The sequence below is a fragment of the Camelus dromedarius genome, chromosome 28 (genome assembly GCF_036321535.1).
Source record: "Camelus dromedarius isolate mCamDro1 chromosome 28, mCamDro1.pat, whole genome shotgun sequence".
Lineage (NCBI taxonomy): Eukaryota > Metazoa > Chordata > Mammalia > Artiodactyla > Camelidae > Camelus > Camelus dromedarius.
In genome coordinates this window covers 27,515,152-27,530,635 of record NC_087463.1, presented here as the reverse complement: position 1 = coordinate 27,530,635, position 15,484 = coordinate 27,515,152, and the positions used below count along the sequence as shown (strand labels likewise).

Sequence of the window (15,484 nt, the reverse complement as noted above, 5' to 3'; positions counted from 1 at the left end):
GTGCGTGCGTGCGCCGAGAGCCGCGCGTAAACACACGCCTACGCGGGCCCGAGAGGCCTTGCGCCAGCCTCGGGAAGGGGCGGGTCCCGGGACCACATCTGCGGGGTCGGCCTAGCCCGGCCGGTGGGAACAGCGTTCCGACGGCCCGTGCCGCCGCGAGCTCGGCGTCCGGGACTGCGGATCCTGGCATGCTGCGCGGTAAGCCCCGTCAGGCGCTGAAGCCGGGCGTCGAGCGACTAAGAGTCCCGGTGTGCAGCGCGCCCCTCTGTACCACGAACCCCCGTCAGGCGCTGCGAATCACATCGCGGAACGAAGGTCTCTGTTCTGCTGAGGCCCGGCGTCGTGAGAACTACGAGTCCCGGCATGCAACGCGCTCTGCTGCCCCGGCACCCTTTATGCGCGGAGGGCCAACCGGCGTCGTGAGATGGCGAAACCGGAGTCCCGGCATGCAGCGCGCGCCTCTGCTCCCCCCTCCCTCCCCAAATCCCGTTAGGCGCCGCGGCTCCCGGCGTGCAGCGCGGGGCTGCCCTCCTACCACTCCTCCCATCGCGCGCTGGGGCTGCCGTCCTCGTTGGACTACGAGGCCCGGCGTGCAGCGCGCGCCTCTGTCCCGTGAATCCCAGTCAGGCGTTTGGACTCCCAGCGTGCCACGCGGGCGTCGTGCGGCTCTGGTCCCGCTGGGCGCCGGCGCCCCTCGTTGCGCTGGCGTGTGTTTGGGGTCTTCCGGGTTCTGGTGCTCCGCGCGCTCTCGGAGCTGCCGCGGGGGCAGCAGATCCGGAGGAGTGGCGTGGTGTTCCGCGGCTCCCTCAGGGCCTTTCCGGGTTCAATTTCTGAAGGGCTGCGCTTTCTCTGGGCGCCCTGGGACAGCACCTGCGCCCACAGTGAGCCCCCGGGGGCATGAGGCAGAAACTGGCAGAACTTGAGGGGGGCAGACAGGCCAGCAGTAGTACCTGCAGGGTGTGCGGCACTTTGCCCTACCATGCTTCGCAGGGTCCGAGTTTTCACCAGTTGGAGCTTTGTGGCAACTCGGGTGGAGCACGTCCGTCGGCACCATTTCTCCCAACAGCGTTTGCTCACCTTGGTATCTGTCACGTTTTGGTAATCTTTCAGATATTTTGGTAATATTTCAAACTTTTCCACTGTTACTATGTTTGTCACAATGATCTGTGCTTGGTGGTCTTTTATGTTACTATTGTAACTGTTTTGGGGCATCGCAAACCACGCCTGGGTAAGCCAGTGGACTTAATGGATAAATGTGTGTGTTCTGACTCATCCACGGACCAGCTGTTTCTTTGTCCTGCTTCCTCTCCAGGGACCTCCCTATCCCCTGAGACACAACAATATTGAAATCAGGCCAGTTAGTAGCCCTACAATGGCCTCTAAGGGTTCAAGTGAAAGGAAGAGCCGCACGTCTCTCACTTTAAATCAGAAGCTAGAAATGATTAAGCTTAGCGAGGAAGGCTTGTCGAAAGCAGAGATAGGCCGAAAGCTAGGCCTCTTGCGCCAAACAGTTAGCCAAGTTGTGAATGCAAAGGAAAAATTCTTGAAGGAAATTAAAAGTGCTACTCCAGTGAACACACGAATGATAAGGAAGCGAAACAGCCTTATTGCTGATATGGAGAAAGTTTTAGTCGTCTGGATAGAAGATCAGACCAGCCACAACATTCCCTTAAGTCAAAGCCTAATTCGGAGCAAGGCCCTAACTCTCTTCAACTCGATGAAGGCTGAGAGGGGTAAGGAAGCTGCGGAAGAAAAATTTGAAGCCAGCAGAGGCTGGTTCATGAGATTTAAGGAAAGAAGCCGTCTCCATAATGTAAAAGTGCAAGGTGAAGCAGCAGGTGCTGATGGAGAAGCTGCAGCGAGTTATCCAGAAGATCTAGCTCAGATCATTAAGGAAGGAGGCTACACTAAACAACAAATTTTCAATGTGGATGAAACAGCCTTATATTGGAAGAAGATGCCATCTAGGACTTTCATAGCTAGAGAAGAGAAGTCAATGCTTGGCTTCAAAGCTTCAAAGGACAGGCTGACTCTCTTGTTAGGAGCTAATGCAGCTGGTGACTTAAAGTTGAAGCCAATGCTCATTTATCATTCTGAAAATCCTAGGGCCCTTAAGAATTATGCAAAATCTACTCTGCCTGTGCTCTATAAATGGAACCACAAAGCCTGGATGACAGCACATCTGTTTACAGCATGGTTTACTGAATATTTTAAGCCCACAGTTGAAACCTTCTGCTCAGAAAAAAAGATTCCTTTCAAAATATTACTGCTCATTGACAATGCACCTGGTCACCCAAGAGCTTTGATGGAGATGTACGATGAGATTAATGTTGTTTTTGTGCCTACTAATACAACATCCATTCTGCAGCCCATGGATCAAGGAGTCATTTCAACTTTCAAGTCTTATTATTTAAGAAATACATTTCGTAAAGCTATAGCTGCCATAGACAGTGATTCCTCGGATGGATCTGGGCAAAGTAAACTGAAAACCTTCTGGAAAGGATTCACCATTCTAGATGCCATTAAGAACATTCGTGATTCATGGGAAGAGGTCCAAACATCAACATTAACAGGTGTTTGGAAGAAGTTGATTCCAACCCTCATGAATGAATTGGAGGGGTTCAAGACTTCAGTGGAGGAAGTCACTGCAGATGTGGTGGAAATAGCAAGAGAACTAGAATTAGACGTGGAGCCTGAAGATGTGACTGAGTTGCTTCAATCTCATGACAAAACTTTAACGGATGAGGAGTTGCTTCTTATGGATGAGCAGAGAAAGTGGTTCCTTGAGACGGAATCTACTGGTGAAGACGCTGTGAAGGTTGTTGAAATGACAACAAAGGATTTAGAATATTACATAGATTTAGTTGATAAAGCAGCAGCAGGGTTTGAGAGGATTGACTCTAATTTTGAAAGAAGTTCTACTGTGGGTAAAATGCTATCAAACAGCATTGCCTGCTACAGAGAAATTGTTCATGAAAGGAAGAGTCACTTGATGTGGCAAACTTCATTGTTGTCTTATTTTAAGAAATTGCCAGAATCACCCCAGCCTCCAGCAACCACCACGCTGGTCAGTCAACAGCCAACAACCTCGAGGCCAGACACACCACCAGCAAAAAGATTACGACTCACTGAAGGCTCAGATGATGGTTAGTGCTTTTTTTAGCAATAAAGTATTTTTAAGTTAGGATACGTACACTTTTCAGAGACATAATGCTATTACACATTTAATGGACTGCGGTACAGTACAATGTAGGCATAACTTTTATATGCACTGGGAAACCAAAAAACTTGTGAGCCTTGTGATACTCACTTTATTGCAGTGGTCTGGAACCAAACCCTTAAAATATCTCCGTGTAGACGTGTCATTGTCTTTAGTTGGATCGCTCTCTCCCTTTGTTCTTCTTTCCCTCCATTTAAAAACGATATAAATTATGTACATACCAAAGGCTGTGTAATCCTAAAATGAGCCTTTCTGCTGACCTAAAATCTCGAATATTACCCATATTGTTAGAACAACCTATGTGCTGCTTACCATCCATCTTATCTCCTTGATCTCCAACCAGGGGTATCTGCCATCCTCAGTCTCATGCTTGTCTCTCCTTTTATTTGGTGTCTTGCTTCATTTGTACATATGTATGAACAAAGGTACTGTTTACCATGCTTGTTTTTGAGGTTTATAAAAGTGAATCACGTTATGTTTTTTAATCTGTCTTGGCTTTTTTATTCATCACTATGTATGCAAATTTTATTATTTTATATGGCTATAGTTCATTGTGACTTCTATATAATAGCTCACTGTGTGAATGTAACAGGATATATTTATCCATTATCTTGTCAGTGGACATTTAGATTGTTTTCACTTTTTGGTATTATGAAAATTGCTGCAGTGAACATCCTGCATGTTTCTTGGTGCACGAGTTAAAAAGTCTGAGGGTATATACCTAAATGTGGAACTGCTGAATTAGAATATTGCAAATGCCCAGATTTATGAAATAATGCCCAAATGGTTGTCTCAGTTTATACTCCCACTGCATCATTAACAACTTGGTGTTACCAGACTTACTAATATCTGCCAATGTGAATGAAAATCTGTGTTAAAATTAAATTGTGGCTTTAATTTGCACTCTTCTAATAGCCATTTTGGCTTAGTATGTTTTCCTATTTTTTATTTACCTTTTGTGTTTTCTGTGAAAAGCCTATTCAAGTTTGTTTCTCAAATTTCTGTTGGGCTGTTTGTCTTTTTCTTTTTGAGCAATGATAGTTCCTTATGGTTTCTGAATATAGATTCTTTATTGTCTATATGTTACCCACATTACCAATTTTTGGCTGGTCTTTTTCATGATATTTTGAGAATAAAGTCCTTAATTTTAAGAAAGCATTTCCTAATCTGAGGTTATTAAGCTAGCTTCCTTTTTACTTCCAAAACTTGTAGAAGTTTGCATTTCACAACTAAGTCTTTGAATAATAAGAAATGGATGTTTTGTATATGATGTGAGGCAGGGGTCTGATTTCTTCCCCATGTGGGTAACCGTTGTCCAAGCACTACATACTGAAAAGTGTATCTCGTTCTCCCTGAGCTGTGGTGCCACCTCTGATACACAGTAAATCTCTATAGATATATGAGCCCATTTTGGACTTTCTACTCTGGTTTGTTCTTGCATTAATTGCTATAGCTTCATGATAAGGCATGATATTTGGGATGGCATGTGCCACCCCCCCCCCAATAGTTCACTTCTTTAGAAGTTTCTTTAGAAGCTTTGTGGCTAGTCTTGGCCTTTGTTGTTTAACAAATTTTAGAATTAGAGTGTCAAATTTATTGATTAAACCTGTTAAGAGTTTTGAGCAGAACTATATGGAATCTATAGTTCAGTTTGAGAAGTGACTTTTTTTTGTGATTTGAATTTTCTCATTCATGAACACAGTATAGCACTCCATTTATTTAGGGACCTTTCAAAATCTTCTAAGATTTTATAACATTCTGCTTATAGGACCTGCACATTTTTTGTTAGATTTATTTCTAATTACTTCATTTTTTTGGTTACTGATACCTTTGTTGATACATGACACTTTTTAAAAATTAACATTTTCTAATTGTTGGTGCTATATTAAAATGCAATTGATTTTTGTGAACTGACTTTATAACCACTTACCTTAATAAGTTCTTTTATTTCAAATAGCATACCAGTAGATGCTTTGGAGTTTCCTATGTAGAACTTTATATCATTTACAAATAATTTTTATTACTTCCTTTCCAAGTGTGATGAACAGGATCAGTTATCGGGGATCCTTGTCTTGTTCCAGATTTTAAAGGGAATGTTTCTAACATTTCCCCATCAGGAGAGATGTTTGATGTACATCTGTTACCAGGTTAAAGAAACTTCGATCTATTCTTCATCTCTCAAGAGAGTCTTACAGCTATTTTAGAGTTTACCAGATGTTTTCTGCATCTTTTGCGGTGATCATACAGCCTTTCTCTTGTTAAAACCATACATATTCATACACATACATACATGCACATATATACACACATGCACATACACACGTACATACATATGAGTTCTATGTATATAATTAAATTAAATTATGCATTCCTGGGATAAACCCAATACAGTCACTAGATTTAATTAGCTAATATTTTACTTAATATTTTCACATCCATGTTTATGAGTGAGAACAGGCCATAAGCTTCCTCTTCTGTATTAGCCTTATTTAATTTGGTATCAAGGCCAATATGTTTCTTGAGATGAGCTGGGGAGCTTTCCCTCTTTTGTGTTTCTATTTTCATTTTTGAAAGAGTTTGTATTAAGTGTGGAATGATCTATTTCTTGAAAAAATGTGTGTAAGTAGCCTTTATCACCTCTGGCCTTGGTGTTTCTTTGTGGGAAGGTTTTACCCTGATGATTAAATTTCTGCCCTAGTTACAGGTCTTTTCAAACCTTCTATTTCATCTTGAGTCATTTTTGGAAATTGCATTTTCTAGGAATTTTGTCAATTTATTTGCATTCATTGTTTCTTTCCACCATCTTAAGTTGGATGTTTAAGGCATTAATTTTAGCCTATCTTCTTTTTAAGTAAAACTTTAATGCCATAAGTAGCACCAAGTATCACGTTTGCTTCATCTCACTAGTTTTGATATGTAGTTTTTTCATTATCAGTCATTTGATTATTCATTTATATCCATTATGACCTTTTTCTTTGAAAAATGAGGTACTTCAGTATATTTTAAAATGTCCAAATGCATGGGAACTTTTCTCCATCTTTTTATTGTTGATTTCTAAGTTAATTCCATTATGGCTAGATAACATCATCTGAATGACACTAGTTCTCTGAAATTTAATGCAATTAGCATAATCCAGTATGTGGTTAATATGTGCTTCAAAAGAATGCGTCTTCTTTCCTTATTTGATTCAGGGTTTTAGATCTACCCAATAAATTAAGCTTGTTGAATGTGTTACTAAAATTTCCCATGTTTACTTTTTTAATGATTGACCAGTGATCGAGAGAAAGATGTCTAAATCTCACCGTTAGTGGATTTGCCAATTTTTCCCCTGTAGTTTTATTAGTTGTGTGTGTGTACATAACACACAAACACATATAATTGTACAATATATCCATAAATGGGCAGAGATTGTTATTAAAGGCATACACATGAAAAATTTTTGTGTCCTCGGTGAATTGAAACTTTTTTGTCATGTAGAGCTCTTTGTATCCTGAATAATGCTTATTTCTTAAAATGTATCTTAAAATGTATTTTGTTTGAAGTATCACTATCTTAACTTTTAATAAGTGCTTGCCTGGTATATATGTCACCTTTACTTTTAAATCTTTTTTTTTTTTTTTTAATGGCATTACTGGGAATTGAACCCAGGAGCATGCACTCCTCTGAGCTATACCCACCCATTACTTTTAGTTTTCCTATACCTTAAGTTTAGATATTCTTCTCATAAATGACATATAACTAGACTCTGATGATTCATTGTGACAATCCCTGATGTTTCGCTGGAAAGTTCAGTGCGGTTAGAGTTAATCTTCCAGTTTTCCTATGGGTATCTTTTCTCCTTTATCATCTTTTTTTTACCTTTGGAGATATGAGATCTGCTTTTCTGTTTATCTTCCTATTTTATTTTTTCTTATTCCATTTTTTTTCTATTGGTGATCACATTGAAATTTTACCTTTGTGACATTGTGATTTATAGGACAAATATATATTTAGTCTTCATCCACAGTTCCTGGACCACAGCCCCCAAAACCTTTGGAATTTCCTGAGTGATATGGGGTAATACTTGGTCCCTTGTCCTCAGTTTCTGAAACCACTCTCAGGAAGGGACTGTCCCTTTTATTCTGATGAGTGGGGCGGACGAAAAGGGGGTGCTAGGGAAGGTTTCTGCTGGGGGAAGAGCACTGTTGACATGTCTAGGAAGAGACCCTTGTGACATTCGAATTCTAAGTCAATCGAAGGAGAAGGCTCCGTAAGACACGGTTTCTACAAACACCCAGCGCATCTGCGTATAGGATGTTCCTGTGGGATGGCTCACTTTAGAACAGAGGTCCTGTTCAGCGCGATGCACACACCAGTTAAGTCTGTCCTACACGGCGTGTAAGCACTGGGACTGGTGTGGCTTAATCGGCTGCTGACTGTTCACCCCTCCCGGGGGCTTGGCTGCACAGCACTGCACTTTGATTCAGAGGGCTCCTTGAGAAGAGAGGAATAATGAAAACAAATGTATTTTGGCTAAAAGGAACATTCTACCACTTCTTAAACGGGGAAGTTGTACCCATGGTATGCACTTTGGACAGGAAGAGACAGCTGGGAAAGCTGAAAGGTGCATGTGCTCTCTGGGGAAGGGAGAGTCCTGGGGGACAGAGCCGACATCTGTGGCTTTGCTACTCGTGGGAGCAGCTGGTGTGCTATGCGGGCGGCTGATTGCTAACTGTCAATCAGAAATATTCCCTTTAAATAATCCCACAAATCTACCAGAATAGAGGCTTTACGTAAGAACCCCTCACGCCCCCTGAGGAGATCTTCTAGGATGGTCTTGTCCCAACAGCGACTTTCCCAGGAACACCTCCGCACTTTGGAGCAGCTGGGTAACCGTGGAGGCAAAACAGACTGTAATTCCTCCCACACTCTGTTGTGCTTCCTGGTGAAGGGAACGCTGTGACATCTGGGATTGGCTCCACTGGAATTTCCTGATTATGTCTCTGGTGACAGGACACAGAATGCTTTGATTTGTCTCAGAATTTTCACTGGGCAAATTGCTAACACACAGAGATGACATGAAGCCTTGACTACCTGAGCCTTCCCAAATGGTTTGGGTTTAACTTTTTAAGTCAGTATTTCAAGTCAGGTGTGGAGGAAACGTATTTTAGAGTAAATCTGATTCCCATCTCCAAGCTGAAAGTTTTCATTTGAAAATTCGCTTCATCAGGTTCAGGACTGGACAGCGAGCCTTTCTCCGGGGCTCGGGGTCAGCTCTTCCAGGTCTGAGGCTGTCACAGGAGAAGCACCCGTGCGTCCCAGGGGACTGGTGAGTTCATGGGTGCCGCCGTGTCATTTCACCTCAGGTTCCCTCTGGCACAGCAGGACAGCAGACCCCTGACCACTGCAAATTATGATGTTTGTTTTGCTGCTGGGAAGATGAAATTAAAAACAATAATAATAAGCATGAGATTCATTTACTTTTACATCATCAGATGGCGTAAAAAGGGTTTTAAAAGAGAATGCTCAGCTTTATAGGCTGAAAGCAGAGTCCGTGCAGCTTACAGACTATTTCTGCTGTTTATTTGTTTTAGTTCCTCTAGGAGATTACTGATGAGTCTTTGACTATCGGTTTAAGAAGAATCGTCACTGTTTAAAGATGTGTGCTGAAATACTTGCAGACGAAGCAGTGTGATACCTGGGGTTTGTTTCTTAGTAGTTGGGTTTGGGAATGGCAGGTGTGACTGGAGCAGGACAGCTTCTGTGCTGGTAGTTGCTGGAGAGGGGTGCCGGGGACATCTGTATTTTTGCAGATGTTTGGAAACCTTCATGATGAAAAAAGGTTAAGGGTTGTGTTGTAGGGAATAATCTTCCTGCATAAATTCCACGTGTAATTTATGTACAAATTACCTTCTATTCTGCCTTTCATCTTACGACTGACCAAGTTTCCATTACAGCCCTGGGGAGGGAGTGTATAACCAGCAGGTCCCGAGATGACCATCACAGCAAAATTCAGAGCAGAGGGTAGTTTGGAGTCACTGCCGTCAGGCCGCTCTCTGCTTGGTTCCTGCACAAGGCGGATGCAAGAATATGCCATGGGGCTGAGAGAGCCCCTAACAGAAAGAAGTCTCTCTATGATGGCTCTTTAAAATGCTGTTTGTGTTAGACTTTACGACATAGACCACGAACATCCTAGAAGTTCTGCTCCATTGATCTTTGTGTCTGTCCTCACGCCCACACCGGATGACCTTGACCACTGTAGCTTCACGGCAAGTTTGAAATCCAGTGGTGTAAATTCTCCAGCTTTGTTCTTTTTCAAAATTGTTTTGGCTATTCTAGGCCCTTTTCATGTCCATATAATTAATAGGATCAGTTTGTCAACTTCTACACAAACATGCTGGGATGTTGATCATGATTGTGTTGAATCTCTAGCAATTTGGGGGGATCGACGTATAAATGATGTTGAGTCAATCTATGAGCATGGACTGTCTCTCCATTTCCTTGAATTTTCTAGAATTTCTCTCAGCAGTGTTTTATAGTTCTCAGTGAACAAATCTTTTTACTTTAATACCAAGTATTTTTTTATTCTTGATGCTATCATAAACGGAATTGTTTTCTCAGTTTCATATTCGGGTTGTTTGATGACAGTGCAGTTGACCCCTGAACAACACAGGAGTTAGGGTCACAACCCCCGTACAGTCAAAAATCTGCATACAGCTTGTGACGCCCCAGAACCTTGATTACTGATCGCCTACTGTTGACTGGAGTCCTTCCTGATAACATCAGCAGTTGGTTAACACATATTTTGTATGTTACATGTATTACATATTGAATTCTTACAAAAAGTGAGCTAGAGAAAAGAAAATGTTTAAAATATATAAGGAAGAGAAGATGCACCACAGTACACATATGTATTTATTGACAACAATTAGCGTGTAAGTGGACTTGCACAGTTCAAACCCGTGTTGTTCAAGCATCACCTGTGTGTGAAAATAGAATTGATTTTTGCACAAAGATCTTGCAATCTGCAATCATGATAAGCTCATTTATTAGTTCTAATGGTTTTTTTGTATATTTCTCAGAACTTTCTATATATAGGATCAGGTCATGTGTAAATAGACAGCTTTGTTTCTTCTTTTCAGTATTGATGCTTCAGTTTATTTTCCTTTCTCTCACTCTCTTCCCTCCTTTTTTGGGTTGAGAGCATTGCACCCTCGAACTTCCCGCACCGTGTTGAGCAGATGCAGCAGGAACAGCTGTCCTTCCTCGTTCCTGGTCTTGGAAGGAAGGCGCGCAGCTCACTAGGGCTCCCGCCTGTCCCTGACAGGGTGCGGGTGCTCCTTTCTTCTCCTTTTCCCCGACTTACTTGTTTTGTCATGCAGAGGTGCTGGATTTTGTTGGTGATATTTTTCCACATCTATTGATTGATTGATTTTCGGATGTTAATCCAACCTGAATTCCTGGGGTAAACTCCAGTTGTCATGGTTTGTAACCCTTCTCATATGCTGTTGGATTCAGTTTGCTAATATTTTGTCAAGGGTTCTTACGTCAATGTTCACGAAAGATCCTGATGTGAAGTTTTCTTGCAATGTTTCATCTGGCGTTGGTGCCAGGGTGCCGCTGCCTCCTAGAACAAGTCGGGAAGTGTCACTGCCTCCTGTGACTCCTTTCTGAAAGGGCTTCCTTTAAACATCCAGCGTCACTCCCCACTGCAGCTGCCAGGGACCGAGCTTTCCTTTGTGGGAAGGTTTAAGGCCACCAGTTGGACTTCTTTACTGGCTGCAGGGCCATTCAGGGTTTCTGTTTCTTCTTGAGTCAGTTTTGATCACTTGTGTCTTCCCAGGAGCTTGTCCATCTCATCTTCATGGGTATAAAGTTCTTCATGTTTCCTTAAAATCCTTTTAATTTTACCGTGGTTGGCAGTGATACCCGCTTTCACTGCCAGCGTTGCTAATTGTGTCCCCTCTCCTTCCTGTAGTCAGCCCAACTCAGGGCCTCTCAGCTTCAGAACCACTGACGTTTCGGGCTGAATAGGTCTCTGTTGTGAAGGGCTGTCCTGTGCATGACAGACTGGCTGACATGCAGACGGACTTGGAGGTGGGATGGGTTTAGGACCAGCAGCTGTGGGAGGTGAGGTGCCGCAGAAGGAAACGTAGAGCTCAGAGCTGGCCCTGCCGCAGGGCACGTGGCCACCAGGGCTGCCCCGGGAAGCTGCTCGGGCTCTCCCTCCGGCCTTGCTCAGGCCCCGCTGTGGCCCTCGCCGAGGCCCTGAGGGTGGACAGCCGGGCAGCAAGGCCCTCCTGGGGGCGGGTCGGGGCTGGTGCTGCTGCCCTCAGAAGGCACTGCCTCCCAGGCTTCAGGCGAGGAAGACTAGCGCAGGGCTCTGAAGACAAGAGCGGTGGCAGTGGCAGACCTGAGGGTCATGCCGGGTTCTCTGCAGGTCTCGGGGCCACATTTCTAGTGCACTCCTTGCAGACTCCAGCTTCTTGCAGGGTGAGAGGCCTCGCTCAGTGTTCTCCCTCCCAGGAAATGTACTGCACACAGAAGGCTTTGTTTTCTGCTTCATCCACACCTGTAGCTGCGTGAGGCTGAGGCTGCATCTCAGCTGGAAAATTAACAGTTGAATCCTAAATAATAATAATTACTGTTTCTGGTTATTTTGAATCCACTGACAAAGACCTTTACAAGATAATTGCACTGATCAGCCCCTGTGAGTTACAGGGCAGATTCCTGAGTTGGCGTGTGCTGAGAGCACTAGTGGGACTCTGTGGCGCGTTCTGTTTGGTAAGTGTGTCTGTGAGGAGCACATTGTGCTGAAGCGCCTGGTGCAGGGTCTTGTGGTGACACACGGTTTCCATCAAGCAGCCGGTGTGTCTTGGCCTCCCCCTCAAATGAAACATCGTCATCTAACCACGCCCACAAACTCCACCGCGAAGCGCCTGCGAAGGCACATGCTGCACATTTCAGATCCGTTTAATTGCAGCTTGAAAACACTTGTTGGGGTGAAATGGCCCTAAAAAGAAGCAACTTTTTAGAGTATCAAATAAAGGACTCCTGGGAAAATGGTGTCTAATAGGAAGTGTAGCTGTGGTTCACAAACAAACAAATAAAAGAATAGGTTTTGTGTTTAAGACTTCTGGCCCCTGGATGTAAACGTCATGTCTCCAAGCCAGATGTCCCCAAAGGAAAGGGCACCCCACCGTGCTTTAGGTGATTTCATTTCACTAAGAGGCACAGACAATATTTTCTCTTTCTGTTCATTTTGAATCCTTTCACAGTAGTTCTTTCTTGAAAATTGTGATGTAGCTTCTACCGTGTAACTCATCCCTTTAAAGTGTACAATCCAGTGGTTTTTAGCGTATTCAAAAAGGTATGCAACCGTCAGTACGGTCTAATTCAAGAGTTTTTTCTCTCCCCCCAAAGGAAACACGGTGCCCACTGCTGGGGCAGGAGCTTGCTTCTCGGTGTAACAGGAGGTCACGGCCACTAGATGGAGACATCCCTTCGTAGACTCCATCCGCCCAAGTCTCATCCCAGAGTCGTGCACGACACGGCCGGCGGGGGCTGATTCCAGGACTATGGCTCCCACCGCTGCCGCCGAGAGCCAGGCCCGCTCCTCTGAGCTTCTGCAAAGGCCAGCGTTGTTTCCTCAAGCACGCTCCCCAAACTGCTACACTGCATCCTTTGGCGCAAAAGATGGCAAATGGACAAGCGTGTTTTCTTTCACTCGTTATACAGTTATTAGGTATTTGTTCGAATGTGTAAAGGAAAAAATATAACAAATACATTCAGCCCGTGACATTAGTAGTTTCACTTAAGGATACTTCTTTTTGAAAAGGATCACACTTAAAATTAGATTAAAGAAAATCGTTAAGTAGCTAGCACGCACAAGGGCCGTGTGAAAACGGCAAGGCTGCGGGGCGCTGGGCCTCGGCTGAGGTCTGGGAAGGGGGCTGGCTGAACTGCTGCAGGGAGAGTTGGTAAAAGTCCCTGCACCGCGGCCGTGCTGGAAACTCCATTTCCAGGAACGAACTGTCATCTCACGAATGGATTGGAGGCCTCCGCCTGCTGATCGGCAGAGAGTGATCCCAGCCCGCTTGTCTTCCCCCGGCCTCTGAAGCAGGAGGCCTCTGATTTGCTCTGCGCTCGTGGGTGGCTGTGTAGGTTGAAGAACCTGGAACCCTCTCATGCTGGAGACGCAGCCAGGAAGCCACCCTCTGTGGAGTCAGAGGCCCACGGTGTGCATGCTGCGTTGTCTGTTCCATGCACCCAGTAGGAGCAGACGGGCTGGGGGAGGGGGAGGATCTTTGGGGGCAAACGGCGATTTGTGGGGCTTAGCTAACAATTTTGAAGCCCAGAAATCAGGATTTGGGGAATAAACTTGAGTAGGGAGTCACTCCGTGTCCTCCACCCTCTCCCTGCTCCTGGTCCCACCTTCCCCTCCACTGTCCTCAAGGAATGCTCACCTCAGTGTCTTACTTTATTTAGTGACAAGCCTGTGAGGGGAGAGGTCGTATTGCCCTGTTTTCTAGGTGAGGAACCTGACATTCAGAGCAGCTGAGTAACTAGTTGGTTACTGGAGAAAAGGCATCTGAATTCTGGTTTCCTAACTCCAGGTCTTCTCTCAATATGTTCTACTTTTTCGGGATTACGGTGCCCCGCGTGAAAATTGCACAGACACGTACTTTAGTCACCTTCTATTTTAAATGCCAGCTTTTTCATGGGGAAAACAATTGGAGTGAAGACCCCGGAGACACAGAATTTGCCCACATCATGAAGTGTTGCAGTTTGGAGGGCGCAGATTTGTGTCATAACAAATTGCCTTGTGGGGACAGATTGTGGTGTCACACAGCCATACTGCATCAGCAGGCGTTTTTCCTGTTAATTGGTTTAGAATGCGTGGGGGGACATACGATGCATTCAGCAGTTTTGTTGAGAAAATAATAAATTAGATAATAAACATATTACCTGGTCCCAAAGAATTAACAGGCTAGTAAAATTTACCAGCATCACAAAACCCAAAGTTCTCCCAATAAGCCGGTGTTTCCAGCACCGCTATCCTCTCCGGAATTCCCGGTCCCTGGAACTGCTGTGGCAGATCCGAGCAGGTGCGTCCCAGGCACATTGGTGGGAGCTTCTCTGGTTTGCATTCTTTTCTGTCACCACACTGGGGCACAACTGGACCTTTAAAAGTACGTGTGCAAGATGACATACTTCTGTGCTGCAGTTCCCACCCTCCAGACAGAAACAGCAAAGCCCAGTTTAGTGAGCAAGGGAGAGAAAGGGTTCAGGGTTAGAGGGTTATGTGCTACCTCAGACCCGGGGGTGGGGGTGGGGTGGGACGAGCCAGAGGCTCCAGGAAGGCAGAGAGCAGGGGAGCGTGGAGACCACGTGTCCTCGTGTGGGGACGGGGGCTGGACAAGGAGCACAGCCAGGGTCGCGAGCCTGGACCCCCACTGGGCCCAGTGCCCCTCTGGCCCCAAGTGCCTGGATGACACAGACCCCCAGCTGCCCTGGCTGTAATAAGGTGCAAGGTTTGAGGTGGGAGACGTGGAGGGCGTGAGCTCTGTGGTGACAGTCCTGGTGGCCTGATTGAGGCCTGTCACCTCGACGAGGAGTGGGGGCCTTGGCCGCAGAGCTGGGGGCCAAGGCAAAGACTCGAGAAGGGGCCTGAGGGTCTGGAAAGGTTCCAAGTGGAGCTGTAGGAACTCCACCACTGCTGAGCCCAGATGCCATACAGAGTCTGTCATCACTGATGGAGAACCTGGGGCCCAAGGCCAGGCGGCGTCGGACTCCAGAACCAGGCCTGCGCTCACAGAAGGAACCTGACTCCTGTGTCTGGCGGGTGGGAGCCGGGAGGCGAGGGGAAGACCGGTGGGAGCGAACGTGCTGGCAGGACACACAGGTCCCCAGGCTGGGGCTCAGCTCAGGAAAAGCAGAACAGAACAGAAGCCTGGGCTGGGAGGCCACAGAGGTGTCCAAAGCTCCCCTCCCTCCCTGCTCTCTCTCTCTCCCTCATTGCAGACTTTTATTAGCAGAAAACTGATCTGGAGAGAACACTGGTTATCAATTTGAAAAAGAGTAATCACAGGCATATCTCCATTGAATGAGCTAAATTTTACAAACCTGCGTAAAAAGCAGCTTACAGAAAGATGAACCCACATGTTAAAGTGCACTGAAGGCTGGGCACACACCCAGAAGAACTGAAAGCAGGGCCTGGAAGAGATGTGTGTGCAGCCATGTCCACGGCGTCCCTGTTCACAGCCACAGTGGTGTCCGTCACCT

The 15,484-nt window shown here is 45.4% G+C and overlaps 1 long non-coding RNA gene across 1 annotated transcript; it reads left to right on the top strand.

Moving 5' to 3' along the window:
* Nucleotides 1-20: 20 nt before the first annotated feature.
* LOC116149750 (uncharacterized) lies at nucleotides 21-13,595 on the top strand. Its single transcript, XR_010378217.1, has 2 exons — nucleotides 21-198; nucleotides 12,623-13,595. It is a non-coding gene; the product is annotated as an uncharacterized LOC116149750 (long non-coding RNA).
* The last annotated feature ends 1,889 nt before the right edge of the window (nucleotides 13,596-15,484 follow it).